Raw genomic sequence first — 21313 nt, forward strand, 5'->3', positions numbered from 1 at the left:
AAAAATCAAATATCCATAAGTCTGTGGTTTTATATCTGGGTCTTCAATTTGATTCCATTGACAAATCAGCCTATTTCTATGCCAGTACCAAGTCATTTTCATTACTGTTGCTCTATTGTAGAGCTCGAGATCAGGCATGGAGATTCCTTTGGAAGATGTTTTATTGTACAAAATTTCTTGAGCTACTATGTCTTTCTTGTATTTCCATATGAACTGAGAATTGATCTTTCAAGTACTGCAAAGAATTGTACAGGTATTTTGATAGGGTTTGCAGTGATTCTGTAGATTGCTTTTGGTAAGATGGCTATTTTTATTATGTTTAATCCTCTGATCCACGAGCATGGGAGATCTTTCCATCTTCTGATATCTTCTTCAATTTCACTTCAGAGACTTGAAGTTTTTTAAATTAGAAGCCTTCACTTGTTTGGTTAGAATTACACCAAGATACTTTATATTATTTGAAGCTGTTGTGAAGGGTGCAGTTTCCCTAATTTCTTTCATAGCCTGTTTGTCATTTTTTAATACAGGAGGGCTGCTGATTTTGTTTGAATTAATCTTGTATCTGGCCACTTTACTGAAGGGTTTTTATCAGATGTCAGAGTTCTCTTGTGGAATTTTGGGGATCATTTATGTGTACTATCATATTATCTGTGAATAGTGATACTTTTTGACTTCTTCCTTTCTGACATGAATCCCCTTAATCTTCTTTTGTTGTCTTATTGCTTTATGTAGAACTTCAAGTACTATATTGAAGAGATATGGAGAGAGTGGGTAGCCTTGTCTAGTCTCTCGATTTGATTTGATGTTGGCTATTGGTTTTGTGTATAAAGCCTATATTATGTCTAGGTATATGCCTTGTATCCCTGATCTCTCCAAGACTTTAAACATGAATGCCTTTTAGATTTTTGTCACATGATTTTTCATCATCTAAAGAGGTGCTTTTCATTCAGTTTGTTTATATGGTGGATTGCATTGATGGATTTCCATTTATTGAACTATCCTTACATGCCTGGGATGAAGCTACTTGGTCATGGTGAATCATATCTTGGATGTGTTCTTGAATTTGGTTTGTGAGTATTTTATTAAGTATTTTTGCATTAAAGTTCATAAGAGAAATTGGTCTGAAACTCTTTTCCTTTGTTGGGTCTTTGTGTGGTGTAGGTATCAACATGACTGTGGCCTTATTGAATGAGTTTGGTAATATTCCATTTTAATTTTGTGGAATAGTTTGAAGAGTATTGGGATTAGCTCTTTTTTGAAAGTCTGGCAGAATTCTGTGATGAAACCATCTGACCCTGGGGTTTTTTTAGTAGAGAGAATTTTGATGACTGTTTCTATTTCCATAGGAGAATTAGGACTATTTAATTAGCTTACCTGATCTTGGTTCAACTTTGGTAGTTGGGATCTATCCAGAAAATTGTACATTTCATTTATATTTTCAAATTTTTGGTGTATAGGCTTTTGAAGTAATATCTAATGTTTCTGTGGATTTCCTCAGTGTCTATCATTATGCCTTCCTTTTCATTTCTGATTTTGTTGATTTGGGTAGTATCTCTATACCTTTTAGTTAGTTTGGCTAAGTGTTTGTCTGTCTTGTTGATTTTCTCAAAGAACCAGGTCTTGTTTTCATTGACTCTTTGAGTTTTCTCTTTGTTTCTAATCTATTTATTTATTTATTTATTTATTTTTGTTTCTAATGTATTGATTTCAGCCCTGAGTTTGATTATTTCCAGCAATATACTCCTCTTGAATGTGTCTGCTTCTTTTCTTTTTAGGGCCATCAGATGTGCTGTTAAATTGCTTGTATGAGATATTTTCAATCTGTTTATGAAGGCACTTAGCTCTATGAACTTTCCTCTTAGCACTGCTTTCATTGTGTCCCATAAGTTTGGGTATGTTGTACCTCCATTTTCATTGAATTTTAATGAGTCCCTATTTTATTTCTTTATTTCTTTCCTGACCCCATTGTCATTGAGTAGAGAGTTGTTTTGTTTTCATGTTGTGTAGGCCTTTTTTATTTCTGTTGTTGTTGAGGTTTAGCTTTAGTCCATGGTGGTCTGATAGGATACAAGGTATTATTTCAATCTTCTCGTATCTGTTGAGGCTTGCTTTGTGGTCTGCTATCTGGTCAGTTTTGTAGAAGGTTCTGTGGGGTGCTGAGAAGTACTGGTACCCTTCCCTGGTATGAGGGAAAGTCTTGAAGAAGGGTGGATGTGAGAGGGAAAAAGAAAAATAGAGAGGGAAGGGAAGAGAGGGAGGAATTACTCAGGTACATTTTGGGAGGAATTTTATACTTGACTGACTGTCAGTCAAGGTGCTTCTTTATTTGTAGAGAGCTCAGTAGGCAGAGATAGATGCATGTTATTCTACAACATAGATCGTATAATTTTTGTGCTCAAACATGTGTTTTAACTTTCAGTTGGTCATAAGTTTAGTCATCACTGATAAACTGTGGCAGAACAGAATTTTCTTTTACAACCATTTTTCCTTATCAACTACATGACCCAACTTTTAACCCTACTGAAGTTTCAAGGGCATATTTTGTCAAAACATGACAGTCTGTTCTCAGGCTGGTAACTCTTTCAGTTTCAAGGGCACTATATAGAAGAAAATCTCCAATCTAGTCTGGGCAGCTTGTTATGTCCCAAGAGCGTATTATCAGCTTTTAATAGTCAGAATGCAAATTGTCACTAGACCTAAGAAAAATGTTCAGGCAAAAGTTGCTGCAGTTATTATTCAATTTCTGCCATAATGCAATGTTTCTATTTTATATATTTATAGAATTTATATATCTAATCTTGATTTTCTTTGTTTCTGGTCATATGATACCACCGTGGCCCCATATGAGTTAGCTTCTTCCAAGAAAAGGAGGTCTTAATATTTTATTCTTTCATCATTTATCCACACTATTCTTTGTTATCATTATAAGGAAGAGGCTTTTAATTTGATCTGCTGCCAACTTCTCTAGCTTACCATCTGATTTTGTTTACCTTTGTAAGTTTAGTTTGTTTTGATTACCTTATTCCTGAGTAAGGAACATGCAGGGGTAGATGTGCTAAAGAATATCTTTGAATCACAGCCTCCAGGGCATAAGCAAGACAGCCAAGTGATACCAGATAATGATATCTCCCTAAAAGTGGGAGTGGTAGTATGGTCAGGACATTCCTGAGAAATATTAGAAACAGTACTCTGGGGAGAAGGCACAAATGATTCGAAATAAAAATTTCATCAATCCAATATCCCCAAGTTGTGCAAATAATAAAAGTTCCCCAAGCATGTAACACTTTGAGCACAAGGCCAAAGAAAGGGGGACCATACCACAGTGATTGCATCACTAAACTCAGTTTTTCTGGAGCTGTGATGAACAGCTGTCCCCATTAGATGTGACTGAGACAAAGAATATATAATCTTTTGTGTTGGGGGGGTGGTTTTTTAGATATCTGTTAGGTCCATTTGATTTGTGACATCTGTTAGTGTCATTATTTCTCTGTTTAGCTTCTGTTTTTTTGACCTATCCTTTGATGAGAAGGGGATGTTGAAGTCTTCCACCATTAATGTGTGGAGATCACTGTATGCTTTAAGATTTATTAATGTTTATTTTAAAAATGTGTGTGCCCTGTATTTGGGTCACAGATATTCAGAATTGTGATGTTATCTAAGTTGGGTTTTCCTTTGATGAGTATGAAGTATCCTTTCTCTTCTCCTATAATTAATTTTGGTTGATATATTATTTTCTTAGATATTAGAATGGCTACTCCAGTTTGCTTCTTGTGTCCATTTGCTTAGAGGACCTTCTTCCAGGCCTTTACTCTCAGGTAATGAGTATCTTTGTGGCTGATGCAGAGGAATGTTGGATCCTGTTTATGCGTCCATTCTGTTAGTCTGTGTCTTTTTATTGGTGAACTGATACCATTGATGTTGAGAGAGATTAATGACCAGTGACTGTTATGTCCTTTTATTTTGATGTTGGTTATAATAGTGTGTTTATGTGTTTGTCTATGAAGTTACCTATTTTCTGTATTTTTCTGGGTCTTGTTAGCCTCTTTGGGTTGGAGATTTCCTTCTAGTATCTTCTATAGGCCTGGATTTGTGGATATGTACTGTTTAAACTTGTTTTTGTTGTCTACTATCTTGCTTTCCCTATTTATGGTTATTGAAAGTTTTGCTTCATATAGTAGTCTGGATTAGCATCTGTGGTCCCTTAGGGTTTGCACAACATTTGCCTAAGCTCTTCTGGCTTTTATGGTCTCTGATGAAAAGTCAGGTGTGATTATGATAGGTTTTTCCAGTCTATGTTTCTTGGCATATTTCTTTTGCCACTCTTAATATTTTTTTCTTTGTTCTATGCATTTAATGTTTTGATTATTATGTCGTGAGAGGATTTTCTTTTCTGGTCTATTCTATTTGGTGTTTTGTAGGCCTTTTGTATGTGCATATGCATCTCTTTCTTTAAATTGGAGAAATTCTCCTCTATCATTTTATTGAAAATGTTTTCTGGGCTTTGGAGCCAGACACCTTATGTTTCCTTGATTCCTATTATTCTTATATTTTGTCTTCTCATGGTGTCCTTGATTTCTTGGATGTTTTGTGTCAGGAATATATTAGATTTTACATATTCTTTGATGGTTGTATAAAATCCTTCCATTATATCATCTACACCTGAGATTCTTCCTCCATCTCTTTTATTCTGTTGGAGATGCTTACTTCTGCAATTTCTGTTTTCTATTCTAAGTTCTCTGTCCAGGCCATCCTCAGTTTGTGCTTTTATTATTGTTCCCATTTTTAATCTTCAGATCTTGGACCATTTTATTGATTTCCATTACCTGATTGTCTGCATTTTCCTGAATTTCTTGCAGTCGTTTATTCATTTCCTCACCATAGGACTCTTCTTGTATTTCATTATGGATTGTATTCATTTCCTCCATTATCATCTTCATAAAGAAAGATTTAAGCTCATTTTTTTGTGTGTGTGTTTCAGTTGTGTTAAGGTGTCCAGGGCTGGTTTCATTGAGATAAGTGGGTTATGAAGATGCTGTATCATTTTGGCTTTTGTTGTTTGTGTTTTTGCTGGCCTTTATCAATCCAACTGTTTTTGGTGTTGGGTGTTAGTTTCTGGTGTCCTTCAGTGGCCTTTGAGTATATCTCATAGGTAAGTTGCTATATGTGGAGACCCTCTCACTTGTGAGAGCTGTTCTGGTGAATCAGGTGTGTGACCTGAGGTCAGACCTGGGAACTTTACGTGGACCAGGCATGTGCTCTGAGATCAGATACACCAGTGCTCCACACTGTGGTGCCCCATTCATCAGGGAAACCCAGACAGTGGTGTTCAGTGGCTCACAGTTCAGTCTAAATTATAGTGTACAGGTGCTACACACTACTGACAGGCATGTGGCTAGACCTTGGAGACCGTGGCCATGTCTGCAAGGACAAGTGAGCCTTTCATGGATTAGCTAGGTGACCTTAAGTCAGATCCGCCTGTGTTCCAGATCATGGGGACTCCTCTGGGCCAGAAGACCTAGACACTGGTTTTTTGTGGCTCACAGTTGAGTCTGATATACAGAGCGCAGGTCTGGACCATGTTCTTATGGTGTTCCTTGACAACTCTGGTTCCTGCAACCCCCCTGCCTCCTCAGGACTCCTTTAGCTGCACCTAGTATTTGGTCATGGGACTGTATATCTGCTACCATCTATAGGCAGTACAAACTGTAGGTAAAAAGTTTTATGGATATGTTCATGTCTGAATCCTTTCACTTGAGGTCTTGTCTGGTTACACAAGATGGCCAGTTCAGGATCCATGTCCCCTATGTCTGAGAGTCTTTGCCTGGCTTATTCTTGTAGATTCCATGGAATTTCCATTGCACAAGGTTTCCACTTCACCCATGAAATGCCACCCGCCAATTCCAAAAGTTTCTCCCAGTATTTTCTCCTGTTACAAAACTTATCCACCCCCAGTCAACCAGGGAAATCTACTGTATTTCCTCTTCCCAGGGAGATTATTGTGTCCTTTCTTCAGCCCTCCTTGCTATTATTTAGGCACTATGGGTCTGTGGATTGTAGCAAGATTTTCTTTTAATTTACTACTAATATCTTTTTGTGTGTCTTTCTGCATCTGGGTTACCATACACAGACTGTTTGTTTGTTTGTCCTAGTCCTGTACATTGGCCTGTAATTTCATGATGTCATTATTTTTAACAGCTGAGTAATATTCCATTGTGTAAATGTACCACATTTTCTTTATCCATTATTCAATTAAGATACATCTAGGTTGCTTCTAGCTTCTGACTATTATGAATAAAGGTTCTATTAAAAATGTTTAGCAAGTGTCTTTGTTCTAGGATAGAGTATCCTTTGGGTATAACTGCAGGAGTGGTATAGCTGGGTCCCAATTTTCTGAAAAATTGCCATATTGATTTCCAAAGTTGATGTAAAAGTCTGCACTTTCATCAGCAGTGGAGGAGTGGCCCACATTCTCTCCAGCAAATGCTGTCACTGTTTTTTTATCTTAGTCATTTTTACAGGTGTAAGATGGAATCTCAATGTAGTTTTTCATTTTCCTGTTGACTAAGGAAATTGAACATCTCTTTAAGTGTTTATCAGCCATTTGAGATTCCTCTGTTGACAATTCTATATTTAAATGTGTACCTAATTTTTAAATTGATTATTTGGTTTGCTGATGTCTGGTTTCATGAATATTTTATAAACATTTCATATTAGCTTTCTGTCAGATGTGGAGTTAGTGAAGATCTTTTCTCATCTTGTGGGCTGCTTCTTTGTCCTATTGATGACATTTGCCTTACAGAATCTTTTCAGTTTGAGTGACTCCCATTTATTAATTGTTAATCTTAGTGCCTTCACTACTGGTGTCTTGTTCAGGAAGTTGTCTCCTGTGCCACTGTGTTCAATGCTATTCTCCATTTTCTTGTCTATCAGGTCCAGTGTTTTATGTTGAGGTCTTTAATATACTTAGACTTGTGTGTGCAGGGTGATAGATATGGGTCTATGTGTATTTTTCTACATGCAGATGTACAGTCAGAACAGCATGGATTGTTGAAGATGCTGTCTTTTTTCCTTTGTATATTTCTGGCTTCTTTATAAAAACATCATGTGTCCATAGGTATGGGGGTTTATGTCTGAGTCTTCAATTATATTCCATTGATCAATGTATCAGTGTATCTTTATAAGCATGTCCTTTAGGTTAGAAAAATTTTTCCCATGAATTTCTTAAATATATCTTTTGAGTTTTGAGCTGGGATCCTTCTACTATTTATATTATTATTAGGTTTGGTCTTTTTATGCTTTCCAAGATTGTCTGTATGTTTTGTGTTAGGAATTTTTTAGATTTTACATTTTCTTTGACCAATGAATCTATTTCTTCTGTTACATTGATAATGCCTGAGATTCTTTTTTTTATCTTCTTTATTTTGTTGGTTTGTTTGCATTTGTAGTTCTTATTTGTGTATCTGTATCTCCATTTCCAGAATTCCTTCAGGTTTTTAAAAATTGCTTATTTCCATGTTCAGGTCTTGAACAGTTTTCTTCAGCTGTTCATTTGTTTTTTCTTGGCATTCTTTAAAGTATTTATTGATTGCCTTCATTTTTTGGTTTGCCTTTCCTCAATTTCTTTAAGGGAGTGTTTCATTTTCTCCTTAATGACTTCTATCATCTTCATAAAGCTGGACTTGATGTCATTTTATTGTCCTTTGCCTCTATTGGAACATTCAGGTATTACTATCTTGGGATAGCTGTGCTCTGGTGGTGCCATACTGCCATGGCTATTGTGGATTATGTTCTTATACTGCTGTATAGGCATTTGGGTTTGGGATGATTATATGATTTATGAGTTTGACTTTGTTGGATGGGTGTTTTGTTCCTTAATTTCTGTTTCTTCTTTGGTCTTCTGGTTTGGGGGCTCTGGATTTCTGGCATCTCATTTCAGATCTCATAGGAAGTCTTTGTCCAAGTTGGGTGCTGGACTTTTGGTGACTAGCTTGTACTTTGGTAGAGCAGGGGTGTCTCTGCCTGAATCACATGGTGGAATCTGGTGATGAGGTGGATAATGGGGATTAGATATCCTGGCTGAGTGTAAGCAGTCTGCTTGTGGGTTGCCTATCTGTGGTTCCAGTGGTCAGGGTAGTCTCTGGCCCAACAAGGAGCCTCTGCTTGAGTTTGCCTATCTTTTTTTCTGGCATACTTGGCTTGTACCCATTTTTCAAACTGTCATGGCTTGCTTCTGAGCAGCAGAAGTCCACCTGAGTTGGGGCTGGGGAGAGGTGAGGTGAGACATGTGTTGTGGGGCTTTGAGAACACTGGGTAGGTGTGTCACTCACCTTTTATTCTGAGTAGTATGACCTGCATCAGAACCCTGGAAGTCCCTGGTTAAGAAATGTTATCAAATATTTTGCAAATTATTAGACATCTTGGTGAATGCTGGATACTGGCTCATATTTTTGTTATTGAGTGGTTCCTAAGCTTACCTCCACATTAGAATTATCTAGGGAGTTTTGAAAAATACTAGACACCAACCCTACCCCAAATCAATTAAGTCAAAATCCTTAGAGATTAGGGCTATATTATGACTATTTTAAAGCTTCCATGATACTTTGAATAAGCACCCAGAGTTAAAATCTCTGCTGTATAGTTGGTCTGTTTTTCTATGCTAGTCATGCTGGTCTTTCATTTCTTCTACTCTGAGCTTGACCAAAAGATTAGCGTTTCCAAGTAAGATTGAGTTAATTGGAAGCTTCTGTTTTTATTGAAGCTGCCAGCTTGTGTTTCCTGTGAAAAACCCAATGGGCTTGTTCTTGACAGCAACTGTTTTGCCTGTTTCTTTGAATTCACAGATAAATAAAGGCTCAGACATATTCAAGTAAATAACAGCAAGACTTTCTCCACAGGCAGAAGGCAGCTTTAAGTTACTTGAGTGTTTATATTTATCGATGGTAATACTTTTAAACAATGAGGAGTTGAGTTACAATTACCATAAAACACGACAAAATTTGCCATTTTAGAATTGCAAGTATGTGTGCTTCCCAAAATCACTTGTGCTTAGAATGGACTTTTTTTTTTTTTTTTTTTTTTTTTTTTTTTTTTTTTTTTTTAAGAAAAATGTTTACTGAAGAATAATTTACATAAGAAAAATGGCAAATGGGGCACCACATTTGATTAGTGTTTTACAAGCTAAACACACCCATGGACTAAACATCTGAGCCAAGAAACATTTTTTCCAACCTTCTCACTTACATCATGTATTGATAGAATGGACTTTGTAACAGATTATTAATACATGTAATGTTGGGAGTCATGTTAAGGGCACCATGAGGTATCACAAAATTAAATGTTTCTCGTATCATAAATTTGTCAAATGGCATTTTATTGCCAAACTTTATGTCTTGAAAATATCTGGTAGATACTGTACAGAAAGGATTTAATATCTTATAGATGATTTTGAATAAGTATAACATCATGTTAAGGACTTAGGGGAAGAAAGTTGTTAATTTATTTCACATGTCAGCAGAAAACACTTTAATTTTGCTTTTATTTGTCTGTAGATTTTGTGTGTCCATTTTGGTAGACTTATGGATTTTGTAGCTATTTTTAAAAATAGATTTTGAATACATAATTGTATACAATGGCATGTATTTACAGACCTTTCTATGTTAGGACTTACAGAATTTTCTTCTAATAGAGGATGCCTCTCTACTTTTATAGCAATGTGAAAGAGTAAGCTGCATGCATTTGCAAAACTTGCCCATGCTTGAGCTCATCATGGGACTCACTGTGACAACTCAAACTAGATGGAATGTGTCATTGCATCTGAAAAAAAACACCCAACTAGAGTCTGAATAACCAGTTAACCAAATGGTTAATAAATCAAAATGACAGAAAAAAATCTCATTCATTGAATATCAATTGAATTTCCTTTCACCTCAGACTCTCCCAGAAAGTGAGGTTAAAGGCATACTTCTAGATGAAGGTATCAGTCTCTAACATCCCTTGTAATGAAGATTCAGTGAGTATCTCCAAGCCTTCACACTGATGCTGGAGGAAATTTGGTTGGAAAATTCAAATAAAGAAAGAGTGGGAGTAGGAGGCTGGATGCTTCTTTCCCTGAAACAAAAGTTAGTACAGTAGCTAAGCATCAGGGTGAATATTGAAAAAGTACTAGTAAATTCTGAAGGATAGGTTGGTTCATGAGATATGTTGAATATGTTATTTCTGAGTTTATAAACATTTGGGTATAGCACCCATTTTGATTCATTTTTAACCATTAAAGTTAGACTTTTGTTCTCTGGGCAGAATCTAGAAGAGTCAGTGTTTACTTTTCAGAAAAATGGTTCTTAGTTTCTTGGTTTAAAAAATAGTTTATCTTAAACTTGGCAAGCTGCTGGCAAAAGATTTTACATACATTTTAAGGGAAAAGAGAAATATCTAGAGTTCTGAGTTTTCTAAAGGAAGAGCTCTAACAAAGATGAGGCCAAGTCTCAAAAGTCAGAGAGAAATCTGTCTAAAGTTTAGCCAACCTTAAGGGAACTTGAGGTTGTACTCCTTACTGCATTGACCCGGACATTTCAAGAGGAGCTGACCTCAATAGAGAGTGATCCAGCTAGGAAGTGAGTCTGCGAAATTTTGTGCAAGGAAGCAGAGCCCTAGGGCAGTGCTGAGAGGAAGGGCTTTCCTTCAACCAAATGTGTACAGTGATTGCTGAAGTAGAAAAGAGCAGAGTCTCTGTAGGCCAAGGAAGAGCAGGATTCTGTTAAAGATCAATAGAAAGCCCTGGAGATGCTGACAGCAGGAAACCTTGCCCTACTATCATGTTTCTGAAAATTGCTGGAAAATCTACTTCACCATTAGGGCAGTGTGGCAGCTGTGGGGGAAAATCCAGGAAAATCCCTTGGTCTAGTAGAAGATAGCAACTTCTTCTTATGAGTTCACCATGTTAGCATCTCATGGAACATTTTGAAATGGAGAATAGTCTACAGGAGACCATGGAGTTGGCTTTGATTTCAATAACATAGTTTTAAGAATTGGTTCTAACAAGGTACATGAAATTTCTTCTGTGTTTGTAGTATCCTTCCGACTGATGCGTGCTTAAATGAAAAATAATACACTTCTCTCTATAGAAAGAGCAGTAGAAATAAATAGACACTTCCATTTTAATCTTGTTACTTTTCATTGATTCTTTCATGTATGTGATCTTGGGGAAGCTATTTATATGTTCTTTCCTTTAACTCTGTTTTTCTCATGACCAGTTACAAAATCTGTATATGATTGGTATAGTGATTGAATATATTAAAAATATAACCCCTGTAAGACTTTACCTTCCTATGAATATGATACATGTGGTGGCTATTCTCTGCAGTCCATGTGACTACATCTGGAATTAACTAAAAATCAAGTGGCTGGAGATCTCTGTGAGAGTTTTTCTTAATTAAATCATTTGAAGTGGTAAGACTCAATTTTCATCCTGATATTTTGAAGTGGGTAGATCTACCATTCATCTGGGCCAAACTTTCTGGTGCTAGCCTACATAAAGTATATAGAAGAAAACCTTTTGCTCTTTGCCTGCTTGTCTTTCCTCTTGGTGGCACATCCATTGCCTCACTGGAATTAAAGCTTCTTCTTTGTGATTCCAGAATATACTGAAAACAAAGAGTGTGTTTATTTGTTGTTGTGTTTTGTTTTGTTGTTGTTGCTATTGTTAGGTATTGGGTGACAAGTAACATAAAATGAGCTATTGAACTTGGGTAATTTTTCTGAAATCTTTCCAGCCAGATCCACTCCAGCCACACTTTTGTCACATATTCCTAAGACTCTGAAGTCAAATGTTTATCACTTACCCATTAACCTGTTCATTCGGTGTTCAATTTCTCATTGAATGACACTTGTTACCTTAGTGTAGAGAAAGGTGGCTATCATTTGTCTCTTTTATCTCTGTTATTTTGGTTGTTTATATTTCTCTTCTTCTTATCTTATGAAGCTATTTATAACATATAAGATCCCACAACATAGATTTTTGTTCCTATTACTAGTTTGCTATACAAATGTATATTACTTATTTTATTCCACTTTACCATTCTATGATAAGATTTTTTGTGTGTTTCTTTTCTCCTCCAATTTACCTTTCTATGTCCTGTCACATAAACGTTTATTTTTATAAATCTACAATTTATAACCAAAGAATGAATGTATGTTTATTCATGTATGTACATGGTCATGTGACTGTACATGTGAACAATTAATGTGGAGTTAAGCTGAAATATAAACATGTCAGCTTGAAAGAAAATATTGAAAAATTAAATTGAAATAAAAAATGAAATAAGATTAGGTAACTTTTCCTTTTGACTGATTCTTGTCTATGAGTCTCCAGGTCTTGTTGGAAGGATGCATGTGTGATTTATTGTCATTACCAATGTGCTCTGTCATTCTATGTTGTGTTACACCATGCATGCTAGTTGCTAGTGATTGGATTAAATTCATATTAACAGTGATGGCAGAAAGCCTTCATTTGATTGAAGCCTACCTTATTATCTCATCAAATAATTCACTGAATAAATTACATGCTATACACTTTACCTGGAAATTATGTCCTATACATCATTTAGGAAGAATATAGGTATATATTTATCATCCTACTCAAAACATGATTCAAAGCTTTGTCAGTGTTGTGTTTACCATCATTATGACTTACCAAATCTTTTAGCTGTTTAAAAGGTACCAGTACTTCTCTTTCTCCAGCTGTCACTCTTGTTTTCAATTTTTCAGTATTCCAGGTTTGCTATTGCTTTACACATAGTCTGATGTACCTTTCTAGGTAAATTTAAAGATTTGTTTAGATTAAAACCTATGTACAACATTCCAGAGCACTTAATGTCACATGCCATGACCTATTCTACCCCAACTTGGGAGATAGAAGCAAATGGTAGCATGCCAAAAGAAGATATCCTATTATAAAAGTTAAAAAACATGAATTATGAGAAGAAATAGGAAGAAAATAAGAAGAAATTACAAGAAGCTGTTGCACACCTGGCCATTCAGGGTATTTGTGACATTTTAACATAAATAGTTCTTTGAGGCCAGTTATCAAACTAACCAAGCTTGATTTTCTTTCAATTGCCATCAAGGAACAGAAAAATATCAGAGTGATAATAATGTATTCTTGTTAGCTACATTCAGTACAGAAACAGCCATTTTTGTTAGGAATATAAGCATATAATAGGAGAAGATGTAACCACTATTAAAATCTCTTCCTGTTCCAGTTGTATTTATATTTTTATATGTTATAATCTCATGACACCAGATGTATTTAACTGCTTTTTATAGATTCCAGTTAAATATATTGTGCTATCCTAAGTGCTAAGTAGTCATGGACTTATCATGATGACTCTCGGGTGAACTGAGGCACTTCAGTAAGCATAATAATATACCAGACATGCTATACCATGTTGTATTGGGATTCAGATATCAAGAGCAGGGCATAAAAAATCTTAGGAGGCATCAGAATGCAATCAACCAAATGTTGCCCTCTAATTGGAAGATAACTTCTCAAAGTGAGGGCTTCTTTGGGAATCATATCACATATTTCTATAGTCAGAAGTTATAATAAAGTAAATATTTACATATACATATGATACATGTACAGATTAAAATGTATATACACATAGGTTTGTGCAAATATGGCTTTTTTCCTTTTATTGATGCAATTACTTATACTTCTACACCAATATATTTATATAGATATGTGACATATTCTTTTACTCATTCTTTTATCTCTTTACTTCTGCTAACTTTTCTACACTTTTTCCCTAGAGACTTACTTAGACTGTTTCTAAGGGAAAGAGTAGACATTCACAGAGCATAGGAAAGTTAGGCACAAAAGGTTGAGTCTTAAGGATCTAAATGTACTTGGGTCATAAACCACTTACTTGGAAGATAGTTTTGCAAAGAAGTGAAACCATCATGTTTGATCCTAACTTGGTGGAGGAATGAGTGGATTGATTCTCAGACTCCCTGGTCCCCCAATTTGCCCCACGCCAGTCCACAAAAATCCCAGGTGCCACAAGGGGCACAGACAGCTGTAGGCATTTTGCCCAGCTGCAGCAGCAGGCTCTGAAACCAGAGACACACAGCCACCACTGCATGATCTGAGAATGCAGACGCTGCTTAGAGTGAAGGAACACAGCAGACATCTGAGCAGGGCTGGGCAGAAGCCAAATGGCTGTGCCCAGAGGACTATTCTGGCAAAACTGGTCACAACTGACCCAGCCTATGCAGGCTCCACAGCCTAGCAGGGATTCTCATGCTCTTGGGAGAGGCTGGGCAGGTCAGAGGAGATACAGCAAAAATCTAGCCAACCAACAACAATCAGAAGGCAATAGCTGCTCTTTCCCTGGCAGGTGGAACCTTAGCCCCACTACTTGGTTGGAGCAGGAAGCAACCTAAACAACTTCTAGAAGCCAGCAGGGGTTCAGGCATGCTAGGGTGATCTGAGCCTAGGAACAAAAGTAACAAGGCCTGATGGCAAGGTATTCAAAGCCCACCCAAAGTTAGGAAAATGGGTTCTACATACACTACCTCAAACCAATACTGGAGCTGCAGAGCACCAGCATCTACCCTGGCTAACCTAGTGTGGAGACCAGGGTGTGGAGCAAGGTCTTCAGGAGCCAAAATAAGAACACCTACCTGTCTTAGGGAAGAGTTCCCTGACAACCACAGGCAAAGGCCCACAAACTATAATCACTCACAAACAAACTGCTCTCAACAACTAGTAAAGGACTCCAGAAGCTACCTTCCAACATCACACACAGCAAGATGGCTAAAGGCCAGCATAGAAGCATGAACAACAAAAACCAAAACAATATGGCATCTCCAGATCATAGCTATCCCAAAGAAAGCAACCCGGAGAACTCAAGCACAATTGAAATACAAGAAAATGATCTCAAATCTTTAGTAATGAAGATGATAATGGAGGAAACAAATAAAATCCATAAACAAATGCAGGAAGATGCAGCCAAAGAGAGAAGACATAAAAGAAGCCTATAGAGAGGCACTGGAAGGAATTCAGGAAGATACAAACAATCATATGAAGGAAATCAACAAAACAGTTCATCATCTGAAGATGAAAATGGAAACAATGATAAAGACACAGAAGAAAAATGGGAAAGAGAAGGCTGAGAGAAGAAAGCAAACAACATAGAGGTGAGCTTCTCTAACAGAACCCAAGAGATATATGAAAGAATTTTGGCAGTAAAAGATACAATTATAAGTCTTGAAAGAACCAAAAAAGAAAATGCTAAATCTGAAAATTTCCTGACATAAAACATCCAAGAAATCAAGAACACCATGAAAAGCTGAAACCTGAGGATAAGAGGCATCAAAGAAAGTGAAGATGCATGACTCCAAGGCCCAGAAAATATTTTCAAAAAAATCATAGACGAAAATTACCCCAATTTAAAGAAGGAGATGTTTATAAACATACAAGAGGCCTACAGAACACCAATAGAATAGACCAGAAAGAAAAACTTCCCATCACATAATAAAACAAAATATACAGAACAAAGAAAAAATATTTAAAGCAGCAAGAGAAAAGGGCCAAGTAACATATAATGACAAACCTATCAGAATTACACTAGACTTCTCAACAGGGACCATAAAAGCCAGAAGGGCCTGGACAGAGGTCCTGAAAACCTTAAGAGGACACAGATGCCATTACAGACTACTATAGCCAGCGAAACTACCTATAAACATTGATGGAGAAAACAAGATATTCCATGACAAAAACAAATTCAAAAAGTACCTATCCACAAATCCGCCATTACAGAAATTACTAGAGGGAAAATTCCACCACAAAGGTACAAGCTACAACCAAAACTACACAGGAAATAGATAACTGCACCTCCATAAACACACAACCACACAAACTCTCTACTGTAACCAAGATCAAAATTAAGGGACTTAATAGTCACTTGTCATTAATATCTCTCAACATCAATGGTCTCAATTCTCCAATAAAAGGGCACAGACTAACTGAATGGATGCATAAACAAGATCCAACATTCTTCTGCATTCAAGAAGCACATCTGAGCCACAAGGATAGACATTACTTCAGGGTGAAAGACTGGAAAAAACATTCCAAGCAAACATTCACAAGAAGCAAGGTGGTGTAGCCATTTTAATATCCAATAAAATAGACTTTCAACCAAAATTAATAAAAAAGAGTGAGGAATGACATTTTATACTCATCAAAGGTAAAATCAACCAAGATGACATCACAATTATGAACATCTATGCTCCAAATACAAGGGCATCCACATTTGTAAAAGAACTATTAACAAAGCTTAAACCAAACAGCAATCCCCACACATTAATAGTGGGATACTTTAACACCCTACTTTTACTGAAGACTAGGTCATTGAAACAGAAACTAATCCTAGAAATAACATCATTAACCAATGCCATGAATCAAATGGATCTAACAGATATCTACAGAACTTTTCAACCAAACACAAAGGATTATACCTTCTTCTCAGCACCCCATGGTACCTTCTCCAAAATTGATAACTTAGTAGGTCACAAAGCAAGCCTCAACAGATACAAGAAGAATGAACTAATACCTTGTATCCTATCAGATCACCATGGTCTAAGGGTGGACTTCAATAACGAGAAATAACAAAAAGCACATGAAAACTAAACAACTCTCTACTTAATGACACCAGAGTCAGGGAAGAAATAAAGAAAGAAATTAAGGACTTCCTAAAATTCAATGAAAATCAAGGAACAACATACCAAAATTTGTGGAACACATTGAAAGCAGTGCTAAGAGGAAAATTTATAGCACTAAGTGTCTTTATAAAGAAATTGGAAATATCCCACATAAGCAACTTAATGACACATTTGGAAGCCCTAGGAAAAAAAGAAGCAGAAGCATCCAAGAGGAATAGACATCTGGAAATAATCAAGCTCAGGGCTGAAAGCAATAAATTAGAAACCAAGAGAACAATTCAAAGCATCAACAAAACCAGGAGCTTGTTCTTTGAGAAAATCAATTAAGTTTGGCAAACTGTTAGCCAAACTAACTAAAATGCAGAGAGATACTATCCAATTCAGCAAAATCAGAATTGAAAAGGGAGACATAACTACAGACACTGAAGAAATACAAAGAATCGTAAGATCCTACTTTAAAGGCCTATATGACACAAAATTTCAAAATTTAAAGGAAATGGACAGTTTTCTTGATAAATTCCTTTTGCCAAAATTGAATCAAGAACAGATAAACAAACTAAAGAGTCTCATTTTCCCTACAGAAATAGAAGAAATCATTGATAATGTCCCAACCAAAAAAAAGCCCAGGGCCAGATGGTTTCTGTGCAGAACTCTACTAGACCTTTAAAGAAGAGCTAACACTGATAATCTTCAAGCTATTCCAAAAGATAAAAATGGATAGAACATTACCAAATTCATTCTATGAGGCCATAGTCACATTGATACCTAAACCTCACAAAGATCCAAATAAGAAAGAGAATTTCAGACCAATTACTCTTATGAACATTGATGTAAAAATACTCAGTAAAATACTTGCAAAATGAATACAAGAACACATCATATATATCATTCACCCTGACCAGGGAGGCTTCATTCCAGGCTTACAGGGATGGTTTAATATATGAAAATTCATCAATATAATCCACCATATAAACAAACTGAAAATAAAAACCACATGATCATCTCCTTAGATGCAGAGAAAGCATTTGATAGAATCCAACACCCATTCATGTTTAGAGTTTTGGAGAGATCATTGAAAAAAGGCACATATCTCAACATAATAAAGACTGTATACAGCAAGCCAATAGCCAAAATCAAATTAAATGGTGAGATACTTAAGGAAATTCCTCTAAAATTGGGAACAAGGCAAGGCTGCCCACTCTCTCCGTATCTCTTCAATATAGTACTGGAAGTTCTAGCCAGAGCAATAAGACAACAAAAGGAGATCAAGGGTATCCAAATGGGAAAGGAGGAAGTCAAATTATCCCTCTTTGCAGATGATATGATAGTGTACATAAGTGACCCTCAAAACTCCACCAGAGAACTCCTAAAGCTGATAAACACCTTCATCAAGTTGGCTGGATACAAAATTAACTCAAAAAGGTTAGTAGCCTTCCTATATACAAATGACAAGCATACAGCAGAAGAAATTAGGAAAACCACACCCTTCACATTAGCCACAAGCAATATAAAATATTTAGGAGTTACTCTAACCAAGCAAGTGAAGGACTTGTTTTAAAAAGTTTCAAAACTCTGAAGAAAGAGATTGAAGATGACATGAGAAGATAGAATGATCTTCCTTGTTTGTGGATTGGGAGAATTAACATAGTAAATATGGCCATCTTACCAAAAGGAATTTACAGATTCAATGCAATCCCTATCAAAATACCTACATAATTTTTTAAAAGACATTGAAAGTTCAATTCTGAACTTCATATGGAAAAACAAAAACACCAGAATAGCTAAAACAATCTTGTACATAAAAGATCTTCCAGAGGAATCTCCACACCCAATCTCAAGCTGTACCATAAAGCAACAGTACTTAAAACAGCATGGAACTGGCAGAGCAATAGGATGGTTGATCAATGGAATCAAATCGAAGACCTTGAAATGAAGTTACACACATTTGGTCACTTGATTTTTGACAAAGAAGCCAGATCTATCCAATAGAAAAAAGATAGCATCTTCAACAAATGGTGCTGGTCTAATTGGATGTCTACATGTAGAAAATTGCAATTAGATCTGTATTAATCACCATTCACAAAACTCAAGTCCAAGTGGATTAAAGACCTCAATATAAAACAAGAGACACTAAATTGGTTAGATGAAAAAATGGGGAAGAGCCTGGAACACATTTGCACAGGAGACAACTTCCTGAACAGAACACCAAAAGCCCAGGCCTTAAGGTCAACAATCAATAATTGGGACCTCAAGAGGCTGAGAAACTTCTGTTAGGCAGAAGATACTGTCAACAGAGCAAAGCGACAGCCTACAGACTGGGAAAATATCCTCACTAACTCTACATCTGACAAAGGTCTAATATACAAAATATGTAAAGAAATCAAGGAATTAAACACCACCAAACCGAATAACCCAATTAAGAAATGGGGCTCAGAACTAAACAGTGAATTTTCAACAGAGGACTATCAAATGGCTGAGAAACACTTAAAGAAATGCTCAATATCTTTAGGCATCAGAAAAATGCAAATCAAAATGACTCTGAGATTACATCTTATACTCATCAAAATGGTTAAAAAAATATTCAAGTGACCCCACATGCTGGCGAGGATGTGGAGAAAGAAAAACATATCTTCATTGCTGGTGGGAATGCAAACTTGTGCAACTGCTTTGGAAATCTATTTTGAGCTATCTCAGAAAAATGGGAATAGGCCTTACTCAAGACTCAGCTATTCCACTCCTTGCAATATACCCAGAAGATTCTCACCACACAACAAGGGCATATGCTCAACCATGTTCTTAGTAGCCTTATTCATAATAGCCTGAACATGGAAATAGCCTAAGTGTCCCTCAGTAGAAGAATGGATAAAGAAACTGGTATATACATTTACACTATGGAATACTACTCAGCCATTAAAAGCAAGGAAATCCTGAAATTCGTGGACAAATGAATGGAACTAGAAACGATCATACTGAGTGAGTTAAGTCAGAAGTAGAAAGATTCACATGGTATGTACTCACTTATAATTGGACACTAGCCAAAGAGGCATGTCCACGAAAGTCTTCACTTACCAGGAGATTGGGATAGATGTGAGAACATCCTAATGGGACTCTAGGTGAGATAAATATGGGAGGATCAAGAAATAGAAGGATCCAGATGGTCCTAGAAACCTACAAGTAGAACATTATGATGGGTGGATCTGGGTCCAGGGGTCCAGCTCAAACTTCTGCACCAACCAAGGACAATACATGCAGGAAACTTTGAACCCCTCCTCAGATCTAGCCAATGAACAGGACATTCTCCACAGTTGAGGGGAGAGCAGGGACTGACTCTGACATGAACTCTGGTTCCCCATATTTGACCACTTCCCTTGATAGCCTGTGATCATATAGTAGGGGAGGAAGTCCTCCTCGGTCACAGACATAGGGGAGGGGAATAGGGTGAAAGCAGAGGGAGGAATGGGAGGATACAAAGAATGGGCAAATAATTGATGTGTAATCTGAATAAATTAATTTAAAAAACAAAAACAAACAAACAAACAAACCAAAAAACTCAGCCTCCTTATGGAGATGGCTTCAAATGGGGCAAACCAGGCACTGGGCAAATAGTCTTCTTTTCTGACACAGACAGAATTCTGCCTAAAAATGGGCAAGCTTGGATGTAGACAGAGTCAATGGCCAAACTCTGCCAAGACAGGGTAATCAAGTCCTCAATAGTTCCTGCCTCAAAAATATATCTGTCAGATGTACTAGGCCAGAAGGCTGTAGATGATGTTCCAATGCTATAGAGAGTTTGGGTGACTGTTCAGTCAGCAAACTGTCTCTGCCTTTTTTCATTTTGGAAGCTGCTCAACCGCACTTCTGGTTTACTCAGGTAATTAAGTTTTATTCCTTCTGAAGTCTCTGATGGGGTTGAACAACAGATAGTTTAGTTTTACAATTATGTTTACTTGTTTACAGGTTAAGATGTTTTTAGGTCTAGGTAGATGTTTTAAGTTGGTAGAAATGAGATATGATAGATATTTATTTACATTCAGAATTTTAGACTCACCAAGATAAGAAAAATGTTTTCTTCAAGGCTGCCAAATGTAAATAGCCTAATCACTATGAATGTAACATTTACATAATTATTGATTGTTTCCTGGTTCTCCCTGCTGTATGTAGTTTACTTTATTTATGTGTGATAATATAAATGTATATGTAAAATATAAAAAATTTTACAAAGAAAGTAACTTATGGTTAAAACGTATTTTGAATAAAAATTTGAGAAATTTTATGCAAGAAATCAAGGACAACCAACTCTTCCTAAATGATCTCTTCCTCGGGAAATAGAGAGTTTCTGCCCACGGGAAGTAGCTTATCAACAGAGCACTCACTACCATTGACTGAGACCTAGCTTTAGTCTCTAGTCCCCTACACACACACACACACACACACACACACACACACACACACACACACACACACACTCACGAAAAAATAGCACAGTTTATTGAGTCAAGTTTTAAGGAAACCCTGCTTGATAGCCAGGTAAAAGGATGGGCATGTCAGTCTAACTGGAGGGCAGAATATAAATCTGAAAGAACACAATTTTTAA

Source organism: Acomys russatus, chromosome 2 (assembly GCF_903995435.1).
Source record: "Acomys russatus chromosome 2, mAcoRus1.1, whole genome shotgun sequence".
Taxonomy (NCBI): domain Eukaryota; kingdom Metazoa; phylum Chordata; class Mammalia; order Rodentia; family Muridae; genus Acomys; species Acomys russatus.